Source organism: Malaclemys terrapin, chromosome 2 (genome assembly GCF_027887155.1).
Source record: "Malaclemys terrapin pileata isolate rMalTer1 chromosome 2, rMalTer1.hap1, whole genome shotgun sequence".
In the NCBI taxonomy this organism is placed as follows: domain Eukaryota; kingdom Metazoa; phylum Chordata; order Testudines; family Emydidae; genus Malaclemys; species Malaclemys terrapin.
The window spans coordinates 253,210,703-253,234,330 of NC_071506.1; the positions used below are offsets into that span (position 1 = coordinate 253,210,703).

Consider the following 23,628-nt stretch of genomic DNA (forward strand, 5'->3'; position numbering starts at 1 on the left):
TAGACAATTTAAAATAAGTATTTTTGGTTTATACAATAAAAAGCCCTTTCAAATTGAAAGTTGCTCCAGTTTGGGAAATAACTTATTGAGACGTGGTGTTTTTAAAAATTGAAGTCCGGTAATCTTCTATACAATGTTGAGAATACTTAAAACTTGTCTGCTCTTGATGTTTAGGCCCTGAACCCACCACATGTGTGTAGTTTTTTGTACATGAGTAAGCCTATTGAAGTCAATGGCCTAAATTTTCAAGTGACTAGTAATTTGGGTGCCTGATTTTTCAGAGACTGCTGAACATGCTCTGAAAATCAGGTCACTTTAAGTTGACTGAAGTTGAGCACCCAAACATTGAGGCACCCTGTGATGGTGTGTACTTGCCTTGCATTGGCCAAAAAGGGATTAACCCAACACTCTGAGAGGAGCAAGTCCTACCCACCTTGTCCCTTCTAGGCATGCTCCAACTGGAGCACCAATATACAAGGGAGTAACTCAGCTCAATCTGGGCTGACCGCCAAGGAGGAAAGACACACCTTGATGGCTCCAGCCCAGTACCTGTGGAAGCCCTAGACAAGTGGTCTCCAAACTTTTAAGCCCAAGATCACTTTTTGAATTTAAGGGTAACCCAGGATCTACCCCGCCCCTTCCTCAAAGACCCACCCCACTCACTTCATCCCCCCTCTCTCCATTGCTGCTCTCCCCCACCCTCACTCACTTTCACTGGGGTACGGGGTTGGGGTTCAGGAAGGGGGGCAGGCTCTGGGCTGGGGCCGAGGGATTCTCAGTGTGGGAGGACGCTCCGGGCTGAGCCTCGGGCAGCGTGTTGGGGTGCAGGGGGGATGTGGGGTCCTGGTTCTGGGAGGGGGCTCAGGGCTGGGGCAGGGACTTAGGGTACAGGATGGAGTTTGGGGTGCAGGCTCCGGGAGGAGGCTCAGGGTTGGGGGTTGGGGTGTGGCCTCCTGCTGGGCACCACTTACCTTGGGCGGCTTCCGGTCAGTGGTGCAGTGAGGCTAAGGCAGGCTCCCTTCCTACCCTGGCCCTACGTCATTCCCAGAAGGGGCTAATGTGCCCCTGCAGTCCCTGGGGGCGGGGCGGGGCAGGGAACACATGGCTCCATGCACTGCCCCCTCTGGAAGCACCACCCCCGCAGCTCCCATTGGCCACAGCTCCCCGTTCCCGGCCAATGGGAGCTTCAGGGGTGGTGCTTGCAGGCAGGAGCAGCGTGCGGAGGGAGACTGCGGGGCTGTGCTGATCACTTTTATGAACAGCTTGGGGCTGGGGCAGGCATGGAGCCTGCCTTAGTGGCAGCCCCACTGTACCAACAGAGATCAAGACTGACTGGGAGATTCTCTAGGATCGACCAGTTGGTGACTACTGCCCTAGACCATGGAAGTCAGAGGTGCCGAGACCCAGCCTAATACCCAAGCACCTGCAGATGCCCAAGAAAGGTTGGAGCCACCAGGAACTGCACAGGCTGAAGAGCCCAAAGACCCTGGAGATGCTAGGGCCATTGCATCAGGGACAAAGTAGGAAGTAGCCAAGGGGCTAGTCATTGTGCCATGTTTTGGTCGGATCCCCGCTGATTCAATGGCGTGCACATATGTCACTGCCAGGGCCCTGGACTGGGAGCTGGTGGAGTAGGGAGGGCCAGGGTCCACCCATCCCCCTGGTGGTGGCCAGCCCACCTCCCTGATTTGCCACTAGGCTTCATAACCCTGTGGAGAAGGGAAGCCTTATTAACTCTGGCAGTAGGCCGCACAGTCTTGTGGAGAGGGGAGGCCACATTGACTCTGGCCATAAGGCCATGCCACCCTGAGGGAGAGAGCAGACATGTTCTCTGACAACTAGGCCACATAACTCTGTGAGGAAAGGCAACCTCATGGCCTTTGGCCACTGGGCCCTACTGTCCAGAGGCTAAGGGTAGTCAGCCAGACTTAACCATGAGGCTACAATGCCCTTGCCTGCCCCAAAGAGGGACGGGGTGTATTTGCCTGTATAAGGGTGGCTCCAGGCACCAGCGCACCAAGCCGCGGGGGGCAGCGTGCTGGTCGCCATGAGGGTGGCAGTCAGGCTCCCTTCAGCAGCATGCCTGCGGGAGGTCCGCCGGTCCCGTGGCTTCGGCGGCAATTCGATGGCAGGTACGCCAAAGGCACGGGACCAGCAGACCTCCCACAGGCATGCCGCTGAATCCGTGTGACCAGCGGACTGCCCGCAGGCGTGCTGCCAAAGGCTGCCTCATTGCCGTGCTTGGGGCGGCAAAATACATAGAGCTGCCCCTGGCCTTGTGACATACTGCAAATCACTAGTTCTTTGTGTAAATTTAGGCTAATGAGGATAAGTTTGTGCAGAATTGGGGCCTTAATACCCTGTTCTGATATCCAGTGCTGATTTCGAGGGCTCACTTGCAAAGTAAGTTACTACCAAACATGAGTAAGGGTGGCAGAATCTAGCTGTCAGAGTGGCTGGGCCCCTTATGGGGAGATAGACATCAGCCCCTCCTGTGCCAAGCTTAGCCCCTCTCCCCAGTTGGGGAGGATGAGTGATGATGAATGAGGTCATGTGACTAACTCAGGACAGGGCCAAGGATATAAAGAAGTGTATGTTTGCACCCCAGCCAAGGTAGACAGACTCGCACTAGTGGGGTTTGAACTAGCATGCTAAAACTAGGAATGTAGATGTTCTGGCTTGGGCTCTGAAGCCTAGTGGGTCGGGTGAGTTTGATAGCCTGAGTCAAACATCCACACAGCTATTTTTAATGTGCTAAGACTTGCATGGCTTGTGCATCTTTCCAGGCTGGGAGGCCTATCTTCTAAATTTCAGAAGCCACTAGACCCTGACGAGCTGCAATGTATATCTGTAGCTGAGTGGGAGCCTGTATTGCTCCAGGTAGGTAGGTAGGGCTGCGAGTGCCAGTCAGGACAAAAGTCTGGAAAGCCACAGCTGACCCAAAGAAGCAGCTGCCAGTGAATGCTGCTGGGAGCAAGATAGGCTCCTGCAGAGGAGAAAGCGACTATGTGGATTATAACCCAGCTCCAGGAAGTGGGGCTGGGGACTACTGAGTCAAGGAGAAAGAATCATTGGAACCACAGAACTGGTGGCCAGCTGTGTGAAGCCAACATGAAGTATGGATGTCTGTGTGTGGTAAATACATTGGATCCCCCTCCAGAAGGGGAACGTCTTAAGACAATGTGGACTGGGTGGAGCTTTTGAGTTGCTCCGTGAAAGAGGGACACTGAGACACGGTGTTGCAGAGCCATCCTAGGCCACAAGGGGGCACTTAGGAAGAGGTGGACCCAGTTACACTAGCTCTAAATAAAACAAATATAGCATTTGGGCATCCTCCCTGGAAAGGATGCAATCTGTTTGAATTCTGTTGCTGTAGAATACTGTAGCAGTAATAGCCTCATCAAATATCATTCTTATCAATATATGTCCTTTACTATTTTGTTTAAAAGGGCAACCAGCTGAAGAATAAATATCTCATTTGACCTAGGGGAAAAGGCCCAATTAAAAGACGTCTTAAATCAATAGGAGTCTTTCCATTGACTTAAATGGGTTTTGAATCAGGTCCAAAGTCTTGATTCCCTGTTTTTGCATCTGTCTATCTAATGTAGGCATGCAGCCCTGTTACCACAGTATCTGTACACCTGTCATACTGCAGCACATCATCTGTCAGGGGGCTGGTAAATATTCCTTTTTTGAAATCCAGCATTCAAAGTAAGTAACGTTCTAGTTGTCTTGGGGGAAAAAAATGGTATATTATTTATACTGCAGTAATGGGGCCCACTCTATCATCCTCCAAACATCTATAGATTTTCTCTATCTCTCCCCCTGCTTTAGACTATGAAATCTAGTCTTCCACTGATGTGCATGTAATTTCCATTAGCAATATGGAAAATTGCCATGCAAACTACTGTACAGGGATGGGAGAATATCTCTCCTTAATGTTTTTGAATAGTACTCATATTGTTTTGTTAAGCATATTTCTGCTACTGTACAGACAGACGGTAAAAGAAAATCCCTGCACCAAAGAGCTTACAATCATAGTTGGATGGATATAAACTGTTCAGGAAGGACAGGCAGGGCAGAAAAGATGGAGGGGGGGGGTTGCATTGTATGTAAGAGAGGAGTAAGACTGCTCGGAGCTCCGGTATGAAACTGCAGAAAAACCTGAGAGTTTCTGGATTAAGTTTAGAAGTGTGAGCAACAAGAGTGATGTCATGGTGGGAGTCTGCTATAGACCACCAGACCAGAGGGATGAGGTAGATGAGGCTTTCTTCTGGCAACTAGTAGAAGTTACTATATCGCAGGCCCTGGTTCTCATGGGAGACTTTAATCACCCTGATATCTGCTGGGAGAGCAATACAATAGTGCACAGATAATCCAGGAAGTTTTTGGAAAGTGTAGGGGACAATTTCCTGGTGCAAGTGCTGGAGGAACCAACCAAGGGCAGAGCTCTTCTAGACCTGCTGCCCACAAACCGGGAAGAATTAGAAGGGGAAGCAAAAGTAGATGGGAACCTGGGAAGCAGATGAGATGAGTCGAGTTCAGGATCCTGACACAAGGAAGAAATGAGAGCAGCAGAATACAGACCTTGGACTTCAGAAAAGCAGACTTTGACCCCCTCAGGGAACTGATGGGCAGGATCCCCTGGGAGAATAACATGAGGGGGAAAGGAGTCCAGGAGAGCTGGCTGTATTTTAAAGAATCCTTATTGAGGTTGCAGGAAAAAAACATCCTGATGTGTAGAAGAATAGTAAATATGGCAGGCGACCAGCTTGGCTTAACAGTGAAATGCTTGCTGATCTTAAACGCAAAAAAGAAGCTTACAAGAAGTGGAAGATTGGACAAATGACCAGGGAGCAGTATAAAAATATTGCTCAGGCATGCAGGAGTGAAATCAGGAAGGCCAAATCACACTTGGAGTTGCAGCTAGCAAGAGATGTTAAGAGTAACAAGAAGGGTTTCTTCAGGTATGTTAGCAACAAGAAGAAAGTCAAGGAAAGTGTGGGCCCCTTACTGAATGAGGGAGGCAACCTAGTGATAGAGGATGTGGAAAAAGCTAATGTTCTCAATGATTTTTTCGCCTCTGTCTTCACAAACAAGGTCAGCTCCCAGACTACTGCACTGGGCAGCACAGTATGGGGAGAAGGTGAACAGCTCTCTGTGGAGAAAGAAGTGGTTCGGGACTATTTAGAAAAACTGGACGAGCACAAGTCCATGGGGCCAGATACGCTGCATCTGAGGGTGCTAAAGGAGTTGGTGGATGTGATTGCAGAGCCATTGGCCATTATCTTTGAAAACTCATGGCAATCGGGGGAGGTCCCGGAAGACTGGAAAAAGGCTAATGTAGTGCCCATCTTTAAAAAAGGGAAGGAGGAGGATCCAGGGAACTACAGGCCAGTCAGCCTCACCTCAGTCCCTGGAAAAATCATGGAGCAGGTCCTCAAGGAATCAATCCTGAAGCATCAATCCTGAGGAGAGGAAAGTGATCAGGAACAGCCAGCATGGATTCACCAAGGGCAAGTCATGCTTGACTAACCTGATTGCCTTCTATGAGGAAATAACTGGGTCTGTGGATGAGGGGAAAGCAGTGGATGTGTTATTCCTTGACTTTAGCAAAGCTTTTGATACGGTCTCCCACAGTATTCTTGCCAGCAAATTAAAGTAGTATGGGCTGGATGAATGGACTATAAGGTGGATAGAAAACTGGCTAGATCGTCGGGCTCAACGGGTAGTGATCAACGGCTCCATGTCTAGTTGGCAGCCGGTTTCAAGCAGAGTGCCCCAAGGGTCGGTCCTGGGGTCGGTTTTATTCAATATCTTCATTAATGATCTGGAGGATGGCGTGGACTGCACTCTCAGCAAGTTTGCAGATGACACTAAACTGGGAGGAGTGGTAGACATGCTGGAGGGTAGGGATAGGATACAGAGGGACCTAGACAAATTAGAGGATTGGGCCAAAAGAAACCTGATGAGGTTCAACAAGGACAAGTGCAGAGTCCTGCACTTAGGATGGAAGAATCCCATTCACTGTTACAGACTAAGGACCGAATGGCTAGGAAGCAGTTCTGCAGAAAAGGACCTAGGGGTTACAGTGGACGAGAAGCTGGATATGAGTCAACAGTTTGCCCTTGTTGCCAAGAAGGCTAACAGCATTTTGGGCGGTAGAAGTAGGGGCATTGCCAGCAGATCGAGGGATGTGATCATTCCCCTCTATTTGACATTGGTGAGGCCTCATCTGGAGTACTGTGTCCAGTTTTGGGCCCCACACTACAAAAAGGATGTGGAAAAATTGGAAAGAGTCCAGTGGAGAGCAACAAAAATTATTAGGGGGCTGGAGCACTTGACTTATGAGGAGAGGCTGAGGGAACTGGGATTGTTTAGTCTGCAGAAGAGAAGAATGAGGGGAGATTTGATAGCTGCTTTCCACTACCTGAAAGGGGGTTCCAAAGAGGATGGATCTAGACTGTTCTCAGTGGTACCTGATGACAGAACAAGGAGTAATAGTCTCAAGTTGTAGTGGGGGAGGTTTAGGTTGGATAGTAGGAAAAACTTTTTCACTAGGAGGGTGGTGAAGCACTGGAATGGGTTACCTAGGGAGGTGATGGAATCGCCTTCCTTAGAGGTTTTTAAGGTCAGGCTTGACAAAGCCCCGGCTGGGATGATTTAGTTGGGAATTGGTCCTGCTTTGAGCAGGGGGTTGGACTAGATGACCTCCTGAGGTCCCTTCCAACCCTGATATTCTATGATTCTATGATAGTTAAAAACATAACAGAAGAGGTTACAGATGGGGCAGGGAAAGGACAGAGTGGTAATAATACAAACAGCAAGTCTTTCAAAAACATATGTGCACAGTTTGCAAATATGGAAGACTTTTTTAAATGACTGGGTTAGTTTTTGATCCGTGGTACAGGTGTGCAAGACCTGAAATCTAAAATCTTATTTGCCTGTAGTACCAAAACATTTTTGATTTAATCAATTTCTATTGGGTTCTCTCGTTTCATTAACAAATGGGGCAGGACTAAAATTGGTGTATTTGTTTAAAATAAACAAAGAAGCTTTGTATTGTATCATGCAACTTGTAAACTGGCCCTTACTGAACTGAGCCACTTATTTGTAAGCTTCTTTATTAGGGAGCTGTAAATAATCCACCACTGAATTGGTTAACATCTGAGGTCTGTAGAGCAGATTCTGCTGTTACACTGGTATAAATTTAGAGTAACGTCACTGAAGCTGATGGAGTTGCTCAGGATTTAGACATCCATTTAAGTGACACCAGAATCTAAGGCATAGAACCTTCAAGTTCATCTCTAAAACTTCCTGCTTTTGTTGGGCATAAAGTTTGGTTTAGATAGAGGCAGAAACACTGTATTTTATTTTCTTGGCACCCTTTTAAGTTTACAAAGGGATTAAAATGCTTTTTTGTTTAATGCTAATCATATGCTCTCTGAATTCATGCAGCCTTGGCAATAAAGTCCTAAAACACCTCTCAAAATGTTATTGCACAAAGATTACTCGTAAGAAGATTAAACATTCACAACAGAATTGAACCATAAGGTCAAGAGGGTATTTATTTTTAAAATAGTATATTTTCCCTATAAAAATCCAAGTCCTCTCCCCCTCACCCCCAAAAGAGTAGTAAACTTTTTATAGTATTTCTAGTACATTTCAGATAAAAACTTAGAAAGCTAAATTTCCCTTTCCAGCTTGCAACAGGCAGTGATTATGTCATGCTCTGACTTCTGGAGATGAGGGGTTGATGCATATTGGGTATTAGGTTCATGTGTGAAAGTTCTTCTCATCAAGCAGCTCTCAAGCCAGTTGGATGTATCTCACCCGATAGCCTTCATGGTCTTCCATTAACAAATTGGAAAGAACATCAGCACTTAACTAATAATAATAATTAATAGCAAGGAAGCAAAAGAAGGAGGTGGCAGCATCCTAATGGCTTGGGAAAGTCAACATTTTTTTTTCTCCCTCAAGGTAGGATCTCCCAATTATTAGGCAGCCTGGCCAATTATCCAACTTTATTTTCCAGCTAACAGATCCTGAAACCAAAGATCTTGTGAGTTGTGGTACACCCTCTCTGACCTTTCAGTACTGCAAGGAGCTCAAAACTGCTCAGGTTTGGAAGTCCCTCAAATCCAAGTTGGCTTAATGTAGGTGCTGAGAAGATACAAGAAGATGGTGTAGGACAGGTGTTAGCCCTCTTAGGTTTTTTTTCCTACACCACCTAGCTCTTCCAAGCCCTGTGCATTAAAGTTACAGACCACTTTTTGTCTCTGTTTCAGATACAGTTAGACTGCTGAACTAACTTCAGAGGTGACATATAGAGGAGTACAGCTTATAAATGGGTGTGATTTTTAGGGGAATCTAACTGAGTCTAAGGGACTCCAAGCTGGTGTTCAGGGGTCTACAAGAAGTTGTAAGTTCCATCCACATGGACGTCCTCAGCTCCACCTCCGAATTTGGCTGTAGATGTCATTTATTACCAATGTCGGTCTCTCTTAATTTTGAACCAGAACGTTAGTATATTAGGCAGATGCCAGATTTCCTTTGTCAAGGTACGTATGCTGGTGGACTGGTCCACCAGCCAAGGAAGGTAATCACACTCTCCAAACAATGGCAAAGTTCCAGTTCTCTTCTCAAGACATTCTTTATTAATAAAGATTCGGACACAACCCAATGTGCTCTCACCTCCCCTGGGGGGTCTCCAGGGCTTCGTAGTCCTTACAAACCTCCCCAGAAGACACTACCCTTTAGATGTCTCCCTCTCAGGCCTTCCAGCTGAGTGATGAGAGCCCCCTTCCAGATCCTTAGCTCCTTCCCTACCCCTAGGTCTCACCTGCTTCTGTGCCTAAGTTGCAGGGAGCCCTCCAGCAGATGTCTTATAAGGCATATGACTAGGTGTAAGGGTGTACCCTGCAACTACAACTCTAGCCTTAAAGGGCCAAAGAGCTATAACAAGCACAATGCGGAATAGGCATGTGCATCAAGGCCTAGTACCCTGTTAGAGTCATATTGTGTAAAGGACCTCATATTTACTAACCTGGTGTTGTGTGTATCCATTGTAGCCACAGGCCCATATTACTGTGCATGGTCCACTACATAAACGAGGTCCTGACTTACTTCATGATAATGACAGGACCTTGAAATCTCCCATTGGTCAGTGCCAAACTCTCTTGTCATTTTAACTCATATCAGCAGCCAGGAAACAATTTGCCAAAACATCTGCTGAAGCAGTAATAGGTTCCAGCTCATTGAGATTCTACTTTCTGCTATAAATAGCTCTTAGAAAAAGCAACAAGCTGTGAATAAATACACAAGCAAGCCTGAGACACTCAGAGAACCTATTAACTAGAGCTGGTTGGGAATTTTCCATAGGAATGATTTTTCAATGGAAAATGCTTTCTCTGCTAAATTAAAATTTTCTGTGGGAATATTTTGATTTTTTTCCATTGGGAAAATAAAAATGTAATGTTTCCTTTTCTGTTGGAATCAACATATCTGTTTTCATTAAACTGACTTGAAACATTTTTTTTTCAAATCATTTCAACAAAACATTCAACTGCATTATGGGAGTTGTAGTTTGGTCCCACATTGGATGGTCCCAAGGTCCCATGTGGCTGTTGAATGCTAACACAGGCAAACACACAATCACATTTTCATACCCTAAATTTAAAGAGTATAGAAAGGGCTGGGACATGCCCCAGATAATAATAGAAAAAGGAAAAATAAGTTACCTAAGATGACAAGGGGTTCACAAACTTTTCAGCTCTTGCAGTATTCTGAATGCTCTCAATGTAGGAGCTGAGACTTTGGTCAAGGAGCCAGATGGTGATGTTCCCCTTGCATAGTAGCTTGTGCTAGTGGGCCTCCATCACGTACAGGGACAGATTGTTCAAAAGCTAGACTTTCTCTCCCCCAGGTGATCAGTCTCAGAGTTTCAGGAACATCAGTCTTCCCTCAGGTGACTTGACCCAAAACGTGTCTTGGCTACCCTTGATTTCTTATAGATTGTGAACTTCTATTACTCCATTTTTCAGGCCCTCTCCCTCCAAAGTCTTTTGACACATCTGGTGCAAGGCCTGCCTTACAGCTATGCAGCTTTGCCCAATCTAGTTTGAATGAGGTCATCCATAGCAAGCATTAAATTAAAAAAAAATTCAGGGTTTTTACATCCCACAGAAACTGAAAGTCTGAGACCCAACCCCAAAAATATCAAAAATCTGGATTTTAATACACGTTTGAGGAAGGTGGCATGGTCTTGTGTGTAAAAGGTCTTAAGGTAATTTTATGTCCCCTATTAATGGAAAGTTCAGTATAAAAAATACGGTAAAATAGGTGATTAAAAAACCATCCTAGCAACAACCAATCATCACTTCTAAACAATTTATGACCAATGTCATCACTCTTGTCACAAAGATAAATTTATAGTAACATTTGGCACTGGGCCGTAAGGCAATCGGCTTCTCTTCCTGAAATGTTTACCTTGATAGAGGAAGCTACTTTAAAGCTTCTCAAGATGAAACTAATGGACAATCTTAGATTTTCAGTTTTATATAGGGTCTGTATTCTTATACAGGCAATTTCTCTCACAAGCCATAACACTTATTTGAAGAGATCTGAATCCAGTGTGAAAGGAAAGGGAACACAGCTACAGAAGGTTTCTCCACTTGGTGGTGGGGGGAAGGAATTTGATTTATTGACATGAGAGTTGGGGAAGAAAATGTACAGACACTACAGAGAAGTAGTTTTTTGATACATTTTTAAAAAGATAACTGGACATGTACAACTGCTTGGTCCAGAAATCAGTCACTGAAAGAATATGCTCTTTCCTGCAAATAACTACCAGTTGTAACTCACCTTTTTTTTCCACCCAAGGCTCCAGAGAAAGCCATCAACTGATTAAGCCTGGGAGAAAAGGGTTGAATGAAACCAAACTCTTTGCCACTGACACTATTTCAATTCTAGATCTCTTTTTTGCATCTCAACCATCCATTTGTAATGTTCTCCATTGGACTGATAGTTATTCAGCATTGCATACAAGCTGTCTCAATGCTTTAACTGTAGGAGCTGAGATTTTCTTATGCATATAATATAAAATATTTTATTCTGCATACAAGAGCTCTTGGCCTATTTGGAATAGAAGTATTGCAGAAATGTTTCCTGATTCTCTGATATTTTTAGTTAATATCTATACCAGGGGTAGGCAACCTATGGCACGTGTGCCAAAGGCGGCACACGAGCTGATTTTCAGTGGCACTTACACTGCCCGGGTCCTGGCCACCAGTCCGGGGGGCTCTGCATTTTAATTTAATTTTAAATGAAGCTTTTTAAACATTTTAAAAACCATATTTACCTTACATACAATAGTTTAGTTATATATTATAAACTTATAGAAAGAGCCTTCTAAAAACGTTAAAATGTATCACTGGCACGTGAAACCTTAAATTAAAGTGAATAAATGAAGACTTGGCACACTACTTGTGAAAGATTGCCGACCCCTGATCTATACAGTGCTCTGGACATGGAAAGTGATAAATAATTTCTAAATGTCATTATTTTTATTATTACTGCCCACTGTAGTGTTGGTATTTGATAAAGAAGAGGATATAGCTCTTTCTAATTAATTACTTTATTGGTTCAGTATATTTGAACAGATAATGGTCTGTGTTAATCATTTGGTCATTGTAGCAAGGCCGAGTGGCCTCTCTCCGAGTGGGAGAGCAAGGGACCATTACACTCCCCTTGAAGGGCGGAGCCTATATCCCTCCCCCCCCCCCCCCCCGGAAGTACCTGGGCATGGCCGGAAGTATAAAAGGCCAGCCCTGCAGCACAGTTGGGGGAGATCCTGCGGAGGGGAAGGACGCTCTGCCGGTTCGGCCGCGTCCCCGAGAGGAATCCTCACCAGGCGGTGCCCAATCCACAGACGCTGACAAGGACTGGACCGGAATGCCTGCTGCCCTCTACCCTGAGGAGCCTGAAGAGGCCTGGAGGCTAGAGGAACCAAACCCCGGGGTAGCAGAAAGTGGCCCAGGGGCAGCCCTGAAGCAGCTGGCTGCAGAGCCAGTGGTGGCCCAGTTGGCATGCTGTGGCTGTGGAGTAGGGTGGGCCTACCCTGTGAAAGGAGGCTCTAGCTCTGAAGAGGAGCTTCCCTTACCACTCACCTGTAGACTGTTTTGCTTGCTGGCACCCTGAGCCTACTCAAGCCCAGGCCCAGCTCACCTGTAGACTGTTTTGCTTGCTGGCTGCCTGAGTCCCGCCCAGCCCAAAGACAGCCCTGAAAGACTGTTGCTTGCTGGTAGCCTGTGCCTCTCCAAGCCCGTTCCCCTGAAAGACTGTTTGTTTGCTGGCTGAACCCAGCCCTGAGACTGTTTTGCTTGCGGGCTGCCTGAGCCTCCTCAGTTACTTCAAAATAAAATGAGGCTGTTTTCTGGGCCCACTCTTCTGATTGGAGCAGCTGTAACTCCCTCTCCCTGGCATTAGCCCTCTGGAAGAAGAGCCAAGGGTCAGTGGCAATATGGATTGCTCCTGGGGCCTTTGTAAAACTTGAGCTCCACCACTATGAACAGAGATCTATGGAGTTTGGGACTAAGTCATCTACGATAGGAATCCATGGATTCCTATCTCCCTTTTATCTTCAACATCTTTATCTTGGAAAAGATGATGCTGAAAAAAGAGTGGAAGGGCAAGTTCCCAAAAGAAGGCAAGAGGAATTACTGTGCAACTGCAAATAACCTCCATCAACCACTTTGTTCTTGGTCTTGTTTGCAGATCTGAGCAACACATGCATGTTAATTTGCAGCACTTCCTTCATGAAGGAGCACTTCTGCAGTCCAGTGACTGGCAGCCTGAGTGTCAGTGTGGGCACACTTACATCACATGCTGTTAGGGAAGACTGCTAGAGGCGCACATGTGTGCATGCATACATACACTGGGAAGTTCTTTGATTGCCTATTCCTAGAGGCAACAAGCATGCCTGGGCTTGCATGCATACGAGATCCTATTATGTAGTCACTCTTAAATATGCAAAAGTAAACAAACATTAAAATAAACTGTTCTGCACAGCACAAGCTGTGCATGGACTAGCCTACCTGAGCTAGCTTGAATTCAGCTAGAGGGGGGAACAATAGTAGTGAAGCTAGAATAGGGTGAGCTTCAGCCTGGGCAGTACAAACCTGGCATGGATCCTGGGTATGTACTCAGCTTGCAGTGAAGACAGCACAATCTAGCTATTGTTATCCAAGCTAGCTGGAGTCAAGCTAGCTTGGTAGTGTACACTAGCCAGTGCACAACTCTTACTGTGTAGACCTAACTGTAACCCATACTAATACAGGGTGGCTCTTTGTCCTCCTCTAGTGGCTAGACTATGCATAGAGATTTGTGCCACAGTCTTTGAGGTTAGCAGATCTGGCCCTTTGGCTCAAATATTAGGGATTCATGCTTTAGATTCAGACAGTCTGGATTCACTCCCTGCAGACAACCCATCCAAGAGTGTCATAACGTTGATTAAACTCTCCTCTAGAGTTATACAATCTTTTCATATTTACTGTACTTTCTGAAAAGCCCCCTGGATTTGTGCAGCTTGCTCAGTACTTAGATACAGTGATAAAAGGCACTAAAACCTAAGATAGTCTGTCATCCTCCAGTATTAAATTATTAAATATTAAGTATTAAATTATTACTGCTGTTTTGGCACTGGGTATGTTCAGCACGAACTCACCCATAAAGGATGGTCACTTGAAATGGCACCTCAGACAACACACACACACACACACACACACACACACACACACACACACACACACACACACACATTCAGTGTGTCTAAGAACTCGGTGTGCACTGTAGAACATTGGGATGTGCAGAATCATTCTCAACAGCATTCATAAATTTGCTGATACAAAAGTAATTCTACACAGCAGAAAATGTATAGAGTAGAATAGATTCTCATTGTATGCAAAAGATTGTTGGTTGGGGAAATTTGGGAGCTGACTTCAAACTTCCTCATTTTAGCAGCACCTTGTGACGCTTTTATTGACGACTATTTATGGCAATGTTTTATTATGAAATGTTTGAACATGATTCAGGAGCGAAAGGCTAACTGGTGAAAATAATCTGACTAGCAGTCTGCGGCTATCTGGACTGATATTTATCTTCAGACAGATAGTCAATTTCTGACAGACCAGCACTATGCAATATATTTTACATAATGCTAGTTTTGTGGTAGAGCTCCCACTCTAAATCCTTCTAAGACTCTCTACAGCAACAAGTCTGCAGCTTTCAGTTTTGTATTAGCCTCCCTTCCTCTGGAAAATGTAAGAGTTGATCTGTTTCCAGAATACTAGGTCGTAAACAGGGCTGTGCTGAAATTGGATGCAAAGGAGATAAGTGCTACTATACACAGCAGTGGCTGATTCATCTAAAATATGTAGGATGTGCTGATTTCCCAGATCATATGTGTGGGCATCAGCCAGCCTTCTCTAGGCATGATTTGATGATCTCAGGCTTGTGCACAGTTCAGTGTGTGGAAATGATTTGCTGCTGTGTTTCATAACACTCAAGGAGACTGCTTGTCTTTAGGCAGTAAGTGATATTTTTAAAACAAGAAACTGGAGTCTGAGTAGATGTGACAACCAATGATGCACCAAAGCCTGGACGTAAAAGCTATTAATGCTTTGTGTCAATCATCCACTCTCTTCTGGTTCAAACACATACCCTGCCAAAGAGATCTAGTATCTGCACAGGCACTAAAAATACAGCAAACAATGAGGCTGTGTTTCAGGGTGAAAAATATATGTGTGAAAGAACTTGGACTCTGCTTGAAAGTCCAGTTAAATTCAAGCTTATTTCATTCTCTCCCCCTGCCATATTTTAATATAAAACGTTCCATATTGAAAGCCATGGAGACTGAACTCTTTAATTCATCCACCTTTCTGATAAAGTCAAGATTTGGCAATTATGGCTTTCCTGCCTATGTGGCTCAACACAGGAGACCACCTCCAGTGGGCTGGGAGAGGCCATTACCATTCAATTCTTGGCCTCTCTGCAGAGACTGCCAGCAAAGGATTCTAATTAGTGCCAGTTGTCATAGTGGTTTTTGTGAAGCTTTAACACATTTAAGTGTGAGGTCAGTCTCTTTCTGAGGGTGAAGTACCAAAAGGCCCCTCATAAAGGTCTACAATATTTTATGCAAGTCTGTTTTTATTTTTGTTTTAATTAGTGCAGCATCGGCTACTTGCATTAGCAGCTGTTTTAGCCAAATAAACAAAGGTGCCTTTGTCTGAACTACACTATCGAGTGATTCTAGTAAAGGTCCACAAAGTTCAGCAGCCTTGCGGCCAGAACATGGGCTACCTCACCTCAGCTTAAGAAATCTCCCTGTAATACAGGGACAACTGGGCGTTCATGGCTGGGGAACTCTTGCTCTTTTAGCATCTCGGTAGCAGACATTTCAGTCTCAGGTGTGGCACTGTGTGTCCTGGATCAGAGATTAATATCTGTCCTTTGAATACTAACACATACATGGAAATAAATCAATCAAACCTTTCCTAGTAATTAGTTCTGCATAAGGATTAAATGTTTTCCACGGTTGAGCTTTGCATTCATAAATTGCTATTCAAATTACAGGGCCTGGTGAACATGGTGACAGTTGAAATTAGAAGCCTTGCGTCCATGGAAATTCTGTGATGTGAGGCAGAGCTTGTTTTAAGAGAGATGTAACTCTTCAACTAGGGTCTCTCAAATACCACAGTGATTAGTGTCCTTAGAAATATTACAAAGCAGTGTTTCTCAGTTTCAGGTTGGCAGCTTCTTATTCAAATGACAAGAGGAAATTTTCAGTGCCTTTCATGATACCCGGGGGGTTGTGTCCCACCCACTGAGAAACACTGCTATAGAGGAATAAGGAAAGTGTAGCTAAAATGTGATCCTTCTGGTCTGGATCATAATTCAGTTATTGCAAGGCTCCAGCAGCAAAGCATAGTATGTTATCAGAATGGCAAGAGTATGCAGAAGGCCAACAGTACACCGCTGAGACACTACAACAACATGTGCTGTTGCTGTTACTGCATGGCTACCAGCTCATTTGAATTTCAGTTGGCTTATAAATGGAGGATCATATGGCACATCTTAAGAGATTTGCTCTTCCTGCCCCCATCTTTAGCTGACTGGGTGCTGGACCAGTCCCCAGCATAATTTAAGGCAATCTCAAGGTTGATCTAAGTTTTACCAGGTGTCTATGGTGTCAAGGGGTTGTTACAGCAGTCAGGGATCATCTGGGTTCAGAAATGCCCTGAAAACATCCAATTAGTGCAAGCCAAAGGGAGTGAGAATGTGTTGGAACCACTGAGATAGCTCTAGGCCACTGAGCCTTCTTATGCCTGGGGAGAGGAGTTCTTCCTGTGGACCGTTAAACTGGTTTTAGGGCAGCAATGTCCCAACAGAACAGCACAAAGCTTCACAACTGTGCTAGAGGAGCTGGGCCTAAATATTCTGTGAGCTACTTATAAACTTTGTGTGTTCACTGCCATAGTATGACTTTTAAATCTTCCTTTTTTAGTCTGACATTTTTTTTAAAGCTGGACAGCTTGAGATGGGAAGATGTCTGCTCCTTTGCTTCCACCCCTTGATTTGTTCAGTTCCTTCCCCTTTGCAACTCAGTGTATCATTCCCATTTAATTACAAAAAAACACAATGGAGGTCAGGCATTGAAAAACTCTATTCTTTAAGGGGAGGAAAAGAAGCCAATAATCAGCTTGCATGTGAACCAGCCTTCTGTGAGGGCTTTTCTCAGGCTCAGCAGGGGAAATGAGTTTCAGACTGACTGTATAATCAGTGATTCTCCATAGCCATTGAAAAAGGGCAAAAGGAGTTAAACATCCAAATTAAAAAATGCAGATGAATGGACCACAAAGCACAAAAATATCCCAACCAGAAAAGTAGATATCCTAGAACAGCTATCCATGCAAACCCTTCGCTTTGCAGAGAACATAGCTAGTGTATATCATATCAGATGGAAAAACAGAAGACAGTTGTGCCAAGTAAATACTGCTTCTTTTCTGATTAAGTATAAAATATCTCTAAGCTCATCAGACTATTATTTTTCATAAATAAAAATGTCAAAAGTCCAATGTGGGAGTACACGAGTTCGATAGAAACTGTGTCTGTTGTAACAGTATGCTTTGTATTCTAGTCACAGCACACGAGCAGTTTATTCTGGAGTTCATTCTGAGAAGGTAATGACAAGGAAAATGACAAAGAAAACTGTTACTGACCATTAGTGAGCAATCACTCTGTCATATTACCAAGATAATTTAGATAAATGTGGGGTTTAGCTGTCTCCAAGGGAGACGGGATGCTGATCTCTTAGATAGTGGCAGCTTTTAAAAGCTTTTCCTTTTGATGAATATATTTTTCCATCTTGCTCACGTAGACTAGTCCCCTATCTTCCTGATGGATATAGTAATAGCCTATTTCACTGGTGTCATTTTCCCCTCAGTTGTGTGGTGCACAAAGCCACATAGTTTTGCAGCAAATATAGAAAGCTATGTTTGAAAACATAAGGTATTTAATAAATGTATGTGGAGTATACCATGCTTTTCTTCAATTGGCTTCTATTATTTTAGCAGCTGCTAATTATGCAGTGTTGATATTTAGAGAAATGGTAACAGATTTATCTGTTCCATCTGGATGATCAGGCTTTTAGAGCATGTCCTCCTACCAACATTGGTCTTATCGCTGCCTTGTGTGGGTTTGTGTGTGTGTGTTTTCTGTGGAGATCATATCAGGTTAAATTAAAAGGTGAAGAATTTCAACTGAGATAACTGACAATTTTACTCTGTATTTTGAAGATGGTTTTGGTATACTCCTGCCTTGCACTGGGTGGCCTGCAACTGATTGAATTGGATAAGCTGGAACTGTTTGGTGGTGGCTGCCAATCTGTGTTCCAGAATCTAAGTTTTCATTTTAAAAAACATGTCTCTAACCCTTGAACATGGACATGAGTGTCACCGATGTAGTCTGCAGACTGCCTGAACCAATAGGGCCCTCGTTCGGCTCAATGGGTGTTAATGCTGAAGTCTACTTATAAGGACTTGGACTGTCAATATTGATAAATATTTTACTGCTAATCAAAGTAATTAAGAAATGATGGATAATCAGTGGTAAAGCCAAGATTACAGTTCAGGGGCCCCTGACTCCTAGCTCTGTGCTTATTCCTCCAAAACACTTTGCCTTGACTACTGTGGAGTCGCACCTGCTTACAGCACAGCTGAACTTTGCCCATTCTTTCAATTCTGAACAGTGATGACCTGAAGTAACCCATGAGAGGTATATTTTAGTACCGGGAGGCAGTGATGAGCTTGCATCACCATCATAGCTCCTTCATTCACCTAATGTCAGGGCAATTAGAATCATATGTCAAAACTACACAGTACCAAAAATAGCGACATTATTGTTGACTTTGTTTTGCAGAGCAAATTGTGAAAGAGGTTTAGGCCCAAGTACATATCTCCAATAATAGGGATAGGAGAGCTGAGAATTGGGAAAATGTTGGTGCACCTTATTCGGGTAAATCCTAATCTTGCGATGTCTCCTCTCAAAGCTTGTTTTAGGGTTACATTGTGTCTTGACTTGTGCAAGTCTGAAAAAGGCAAAGAAATATTTCTCCCTCCCAGCTATACACCAACTTAGGGGTTAATCGCAATCACAGTGCTTGCATGCTCTGAATGCATGGCACACCAGTGAACACATAGTAATAAGTCTAATATTCTATGGTTAATGCCTCACTGATACCTTTCTCCAGGATTTTGCTTATCAGATTACCTGTTTTTTTTATTTGTTTTCAAATTTAAGGTTTTCTATTTTCCAGACTATTCTCTAACACAGGAAGTCATATTACTAAATTTGTAACAACACAGTTATTTCCATGGCAACAGACTGTCCTAAATCTTGATTTATGATTTCTTGGCAAAAATTTAAAAAGGTCTGTTTTTTGAAGAAGAAAGCTCTTAGTCAAACACAAATATTTGACTATTAGGAAGAGATACAGAAAATGACTGGGAAAGGAAATTTGTGAATGCATATGCGTGTGGAGATGCTCTTCAGAATTTAATAGGTAACTTTTCTATAGGATTTTTAAACCTTCAGAAAAAAATTGGAGGAATTATATCCTTACTGTAGAGTTCCAGAGGAGGTTTTTTTAAAAAACCAACCACTACAAAACCATAATGGTTTCATCCTTATTAAATTACATTACTCTTCTTCCATAGGGATTTTCATGTAAATGTTTTCCTCCCACCTCAAATTTGCCCCATTATGGAAGTCTCTTTTGAAAGCCACCTGTGATTTCACTAATGTTGCTCTGCCTGTAATCAGTGGATAACTACATAAAAGGGGAGATTATGTGCTCCAGCAAATAATTCTCCTTTTAGTTATCTGGCTTTTTTCTTTAATACATCTTTACTTTCCTGAGTCTTTCAGGTTTCCATCTGTTTAATTCATGGAAAGGGCAACTCCTGGAGGGGAAAAAGGGCAAAAATAAATAAATAATAATAATAATTACACAGCCAAAGAAAACTGGAACCAAAAAAGTGCTGATGAACTAGAATTATCCATATAATACTCTGTAAAGGTTTCAGGAGCTCTGATTAGATTGAATGATGGCTAAGAAATAATAAGGGAAAAACAAAGTCCCAACACACTTCATGCAAACAGCAGCCTAAAGGCCAGCAAGGGTTTCACTTATAATCTTACATTAACAGAAGTTTACTATCTATCCCTGCTGTGAAATGAATATGAATGTAAATACGTAGGGTAATGTTCTGGCTTCTCCACAATTCAATAGGGGCAGTGTGGAACAGTCATTTTGTCATATAACTGGGCCAGTTATCTAGGAATTAACTCTGTCACTTTTACATAGGCTGACTAGGATCTTATTCCATGACTAGTCCCAATTATTTCAGTATGAATATTAGCAAAACTATTCAGTGTGAGTATGGGTGGCAGAATCAGGCCCATAGTGTAGAGATGAAATACATAGAAATAGACAATGAACACAATGGCCAGGTCTGCTTGCAGAGTTCATTGTTGCAGTGGGTAACATAATGTAAGAGAGGTCACTTATTTCACCTGTTTGCTTTTATTTTATTCAAAATAACCAATTTTTAAAGGGGGGAAGTATAGTCATTTCTGAACATTGAAAGGGAAGTAGATTTCATGGTAAACAGTTAATCTTCTTATAATTGTTAACTAATGATGTAATCATATGTAGTAATTATGTAGAATTGTGATGGATTGTTCACCCCACCCAAGCCCAGATCAGGTTAATATGGTCCAGGAAGAGCCAATTATCCTTATATGATGCACCTGGAGGGAAACCAAGGTTTGATAGTCTCTCATAGACTCATAGACTTTGGGGTCAGAAGGGACCATTATGATCATCTGGTCTGACCCCCTGCATGCTGCAGGCCATAAAACCGTCCCTACCCCTTCCCTGGACTCTGCTGTTGAAGTCCCCAATCCTGTTTTTAGTGACTTCAATCGGCAGAGACCCTCCTGCTAGAGATCCCTGCCCCATGCTGCGGAGGAAGGCGAAAAACCTCCAGAGGCTCAGCCAATCTGCCCTGGAGGAAAATTCCTTCCCGACCCCAAATATGGCAATCAGCAAGACCCCGAGCATATAGACAAGAGTCTCCAGCCTGACCCCTGTTAGCCATTATACTATTTACCTACCATTGCTTGGTTTTCCTTGACTACTATGTTTTACCATTAAACCATTCCCTCCATAAACTTATCTAACTTAATCTTAAAACCAGACAGGTCCGTCGCCTCCACCGTTTCCCTCGGAAGGCCGTTCCAATATTTCACCCCTCTGACGGTCAGAAACCTACGTCTAATTTCAAGCCTGAACTTCCCCACGGCCAGTTTATATCCATTCGTTCTCGTGTCCACATTAGTACTAAGCTGGAATAATTCTTCTCCCTCCCTTGTATTAATCCCTCTAATATATTTAAAGATAGCAATCATATCCCCCCTCAGCCTTCGCTTTGTCAGACTAAACAACCCAAGCTCCTCTAGTCTCCTTTCATACGACAGGTTTTCCATTCCTCTGATCATCCTAGTGGCCCTTCTCTGCACCCGTTCCAGTTTGAGTTCATCTTTTTTGAGTTCATCTTTTTTAAAATGTCTAATGTCAGATGAAGCCCAGCTAGGGGAGGAGCTGGGATAGGATTATAAAACAAGAAGCCAGAGCAGGAAGGGGTCTGCATTCACTCTCTAGAGGGAAAGAGAGTTGGGTAAGGACAAGGAGGAAGTGCAGGGGAAGAGTAAGTCCTGGGATCCTTTCCTGGACTAGGGACTCAGGCAAGATGCTGAGAAGGGTGAAGTAGCCCACAGGGAGCAGAGGCTGCTCCAGGTCTAAACCCAAAGATAGGCAAGGAGACAGACAGGCAGTGCAGAAAGGATCTCAGGGAAATAACAGAGTCTGAGACTAAGCAGACCTAAGTTGCTAGTTATAGGTTCCCTAGAGTTGTGTGTGGGCCTGGGCTCCCCTACCAGCCAGTGGAAAAGTGGCACAGGACCTGGAGATGTGGAATGGAAGACTGCCTGAAATGGCTTATGGACAGTTTGTCTGATGGGACTTTGTTACCCTGGAAGGGGAGGACTATATAGTGAGCTGATCACAAAGAGGGAGTACCCTGAGTCATGGAGGGAAAGAGGGGGGCAACAGCGCAAGCAACTGATAGAAGTGGGAGGAGAGTGGTGCCAGACAGGGCTGATTTCCAGACCCAACACACCTTTGGTGAGTGGAAACCCTTTATATGGATATAGATACAATCTCATGTATTACATATACTAATAATTTCCATTGGAACTATCAAATGGCTTCTTCTCAGCACTTTTTTGTATTTAATACCAGATGCCCTTAGTACAAAATGGCTGTTTATAATGACTGTCACTCGTATTCCAGTATGACTATGACTGGAAATCTGTTTCCACATGTAAGGTTCAGGAGATGTGCCAGGGCAAGCTGGTATATACGTTCCCTCCTACTGTTGGTCAGATGGCACAACAATATTCTGTTGCTCATTTTGCTTCCTTCATAGCAGAGTGCCAAGCTCCCCTGTCATGCGTTGTATCCTCCCAGGTCATTAAGTCCAGCCCGGCAGACTATATGTACCGCTTAATGCAATCCTTGTAGTGGAGTTTGGGATGGCCAACCTTCCTACTGCCTTTTTTGAGTCCACTATACAGAACTCTCTTAGGCAGTCCATCGTTATCCATACATATAACATGGCCAACCCAGGTCATTTGCCGCCGTGCTAAGATGTCTTCCATGCTTAGCACAGCTGCCAGCCATGGTACATCATTGTTTGTCAGGCCATTTGATTGCCATTATGCTGCATAGATAGCATTGTTGAAGACAGTTAAGTTTTTGGATATGGCGATGATAAAGTGGGCAGGTCTCTAATGCATATAGAAGACAAGGAAACACAACAGCTATGTAAACTTGGCATTTTGTGGACACTTTGATCCCCTGTCTTGTCCATAGTCTTTTCTGTAGATGACAGAAAGCTGAGGCAGCTGACTTTAAGTGTGGTGAAAGCTCTTGTGTCTGCGCGTGTTGTCATTAATTGTGCTTTCTACGTAGCTGAAGGACTTGACATTGCTGAATTGGCAGCAGTTCAATTTCATTTCTGGTGGTGATGGAAATGATGGGTTTGTGCCAGGAGATGATTGGTACAGGATTTCTGTTTTCTTTACATTAATACAGCGGCCAAAAAGGGATACAGCATGGGTAAAGGAATTCGGCAAATGTTGCAGATTGTTCTCAGAAAGGGCGACAACCGCTGAGTCGTCGGCATACAGTACATCCTTTACTTCACTTTGCTGGGATTTGCTTTTGTCCTAGAATCGGCGAAGGTTTAGAAGTCTGCCGTCGAATCGTGTTGTTAGTGACACCTATAGTGGTAGTACATGTGGCGACTTCTAGCACTCCAGCCAGGAACAAAGTAAATAATATAGGAGCAAGCACGCAGCGCTGTTTAACCCCTTGAGCTACAGGGAAGGATCGGATGAGTTGACACCCACTGGTGCATGGGCCTGCATGTTGTCATGGAAACAGAGTATAGGGTTGATTAGTTTGTTTGGACAGCCAAACTTTGCAAGAAAGCACCAGAGAGCAGAGCGTCTGACTGAGTTGAATGCCTTACTAAGGTTGACAAAGGAAACTACAGGGGCATTTCTTGTCCAGCAGTTTTTTCCTGTAACTGACATAGGTCGGCATCAATATGAAAATTGAAAGATGGATAATAAACTGGTTAAAGAGGAGACTACAACAGGTCATACTGAAAGGTGAACTGTCAGGCTAGAGGGAGGTTACTAGTGGAGTTCCTCAGGGATCGGTTTTGGGACCAATCTTATTTAATCTTTTTATTACTGACCTTTGCACAAAAAGTGGGAATGTGCTAATAAAGTTTGTGGATGACACAAAGTTGGGAGGTATTGCCAATACATAGAAGGACCAGGATATCTTGCAGGAAGATCTGGGAGACCTTGTAAACTGGGGTAATAATAATAGAATGAAATTTAATGGTGAAAAGTGCAAGGTCATGCATTTAGGGGTTA

General features: G+C 43.9%; 1 protein-coding gene across 13 annotated transcripts in view; it reads left to right on the plus strand.

Moving 5' to 3' along the window:
* Positions 1-23,628, plus strand: part of MYO3A (myosin IIIA) — a 351,398-nt gene that overhangs the window by 78,621 nt on the left and 249,149 nt on the right. Inside the window, exon 1 of one of the 13 annotated variants that reach the window (XM_054020738.1) lies at positions 3,629-3,711. The exons of the other annotated variants lie outside the window; for them this stretch is intronic. The gene's annotated coding sequence lies outside the window, so the exon portion shown is untranslated. Of the gene's footprint in view, positions 1-3,628; positions 3,712-23,628 lie in introns of those variants that run through there. 13 annotated transcript variants of the gene reach the window in all.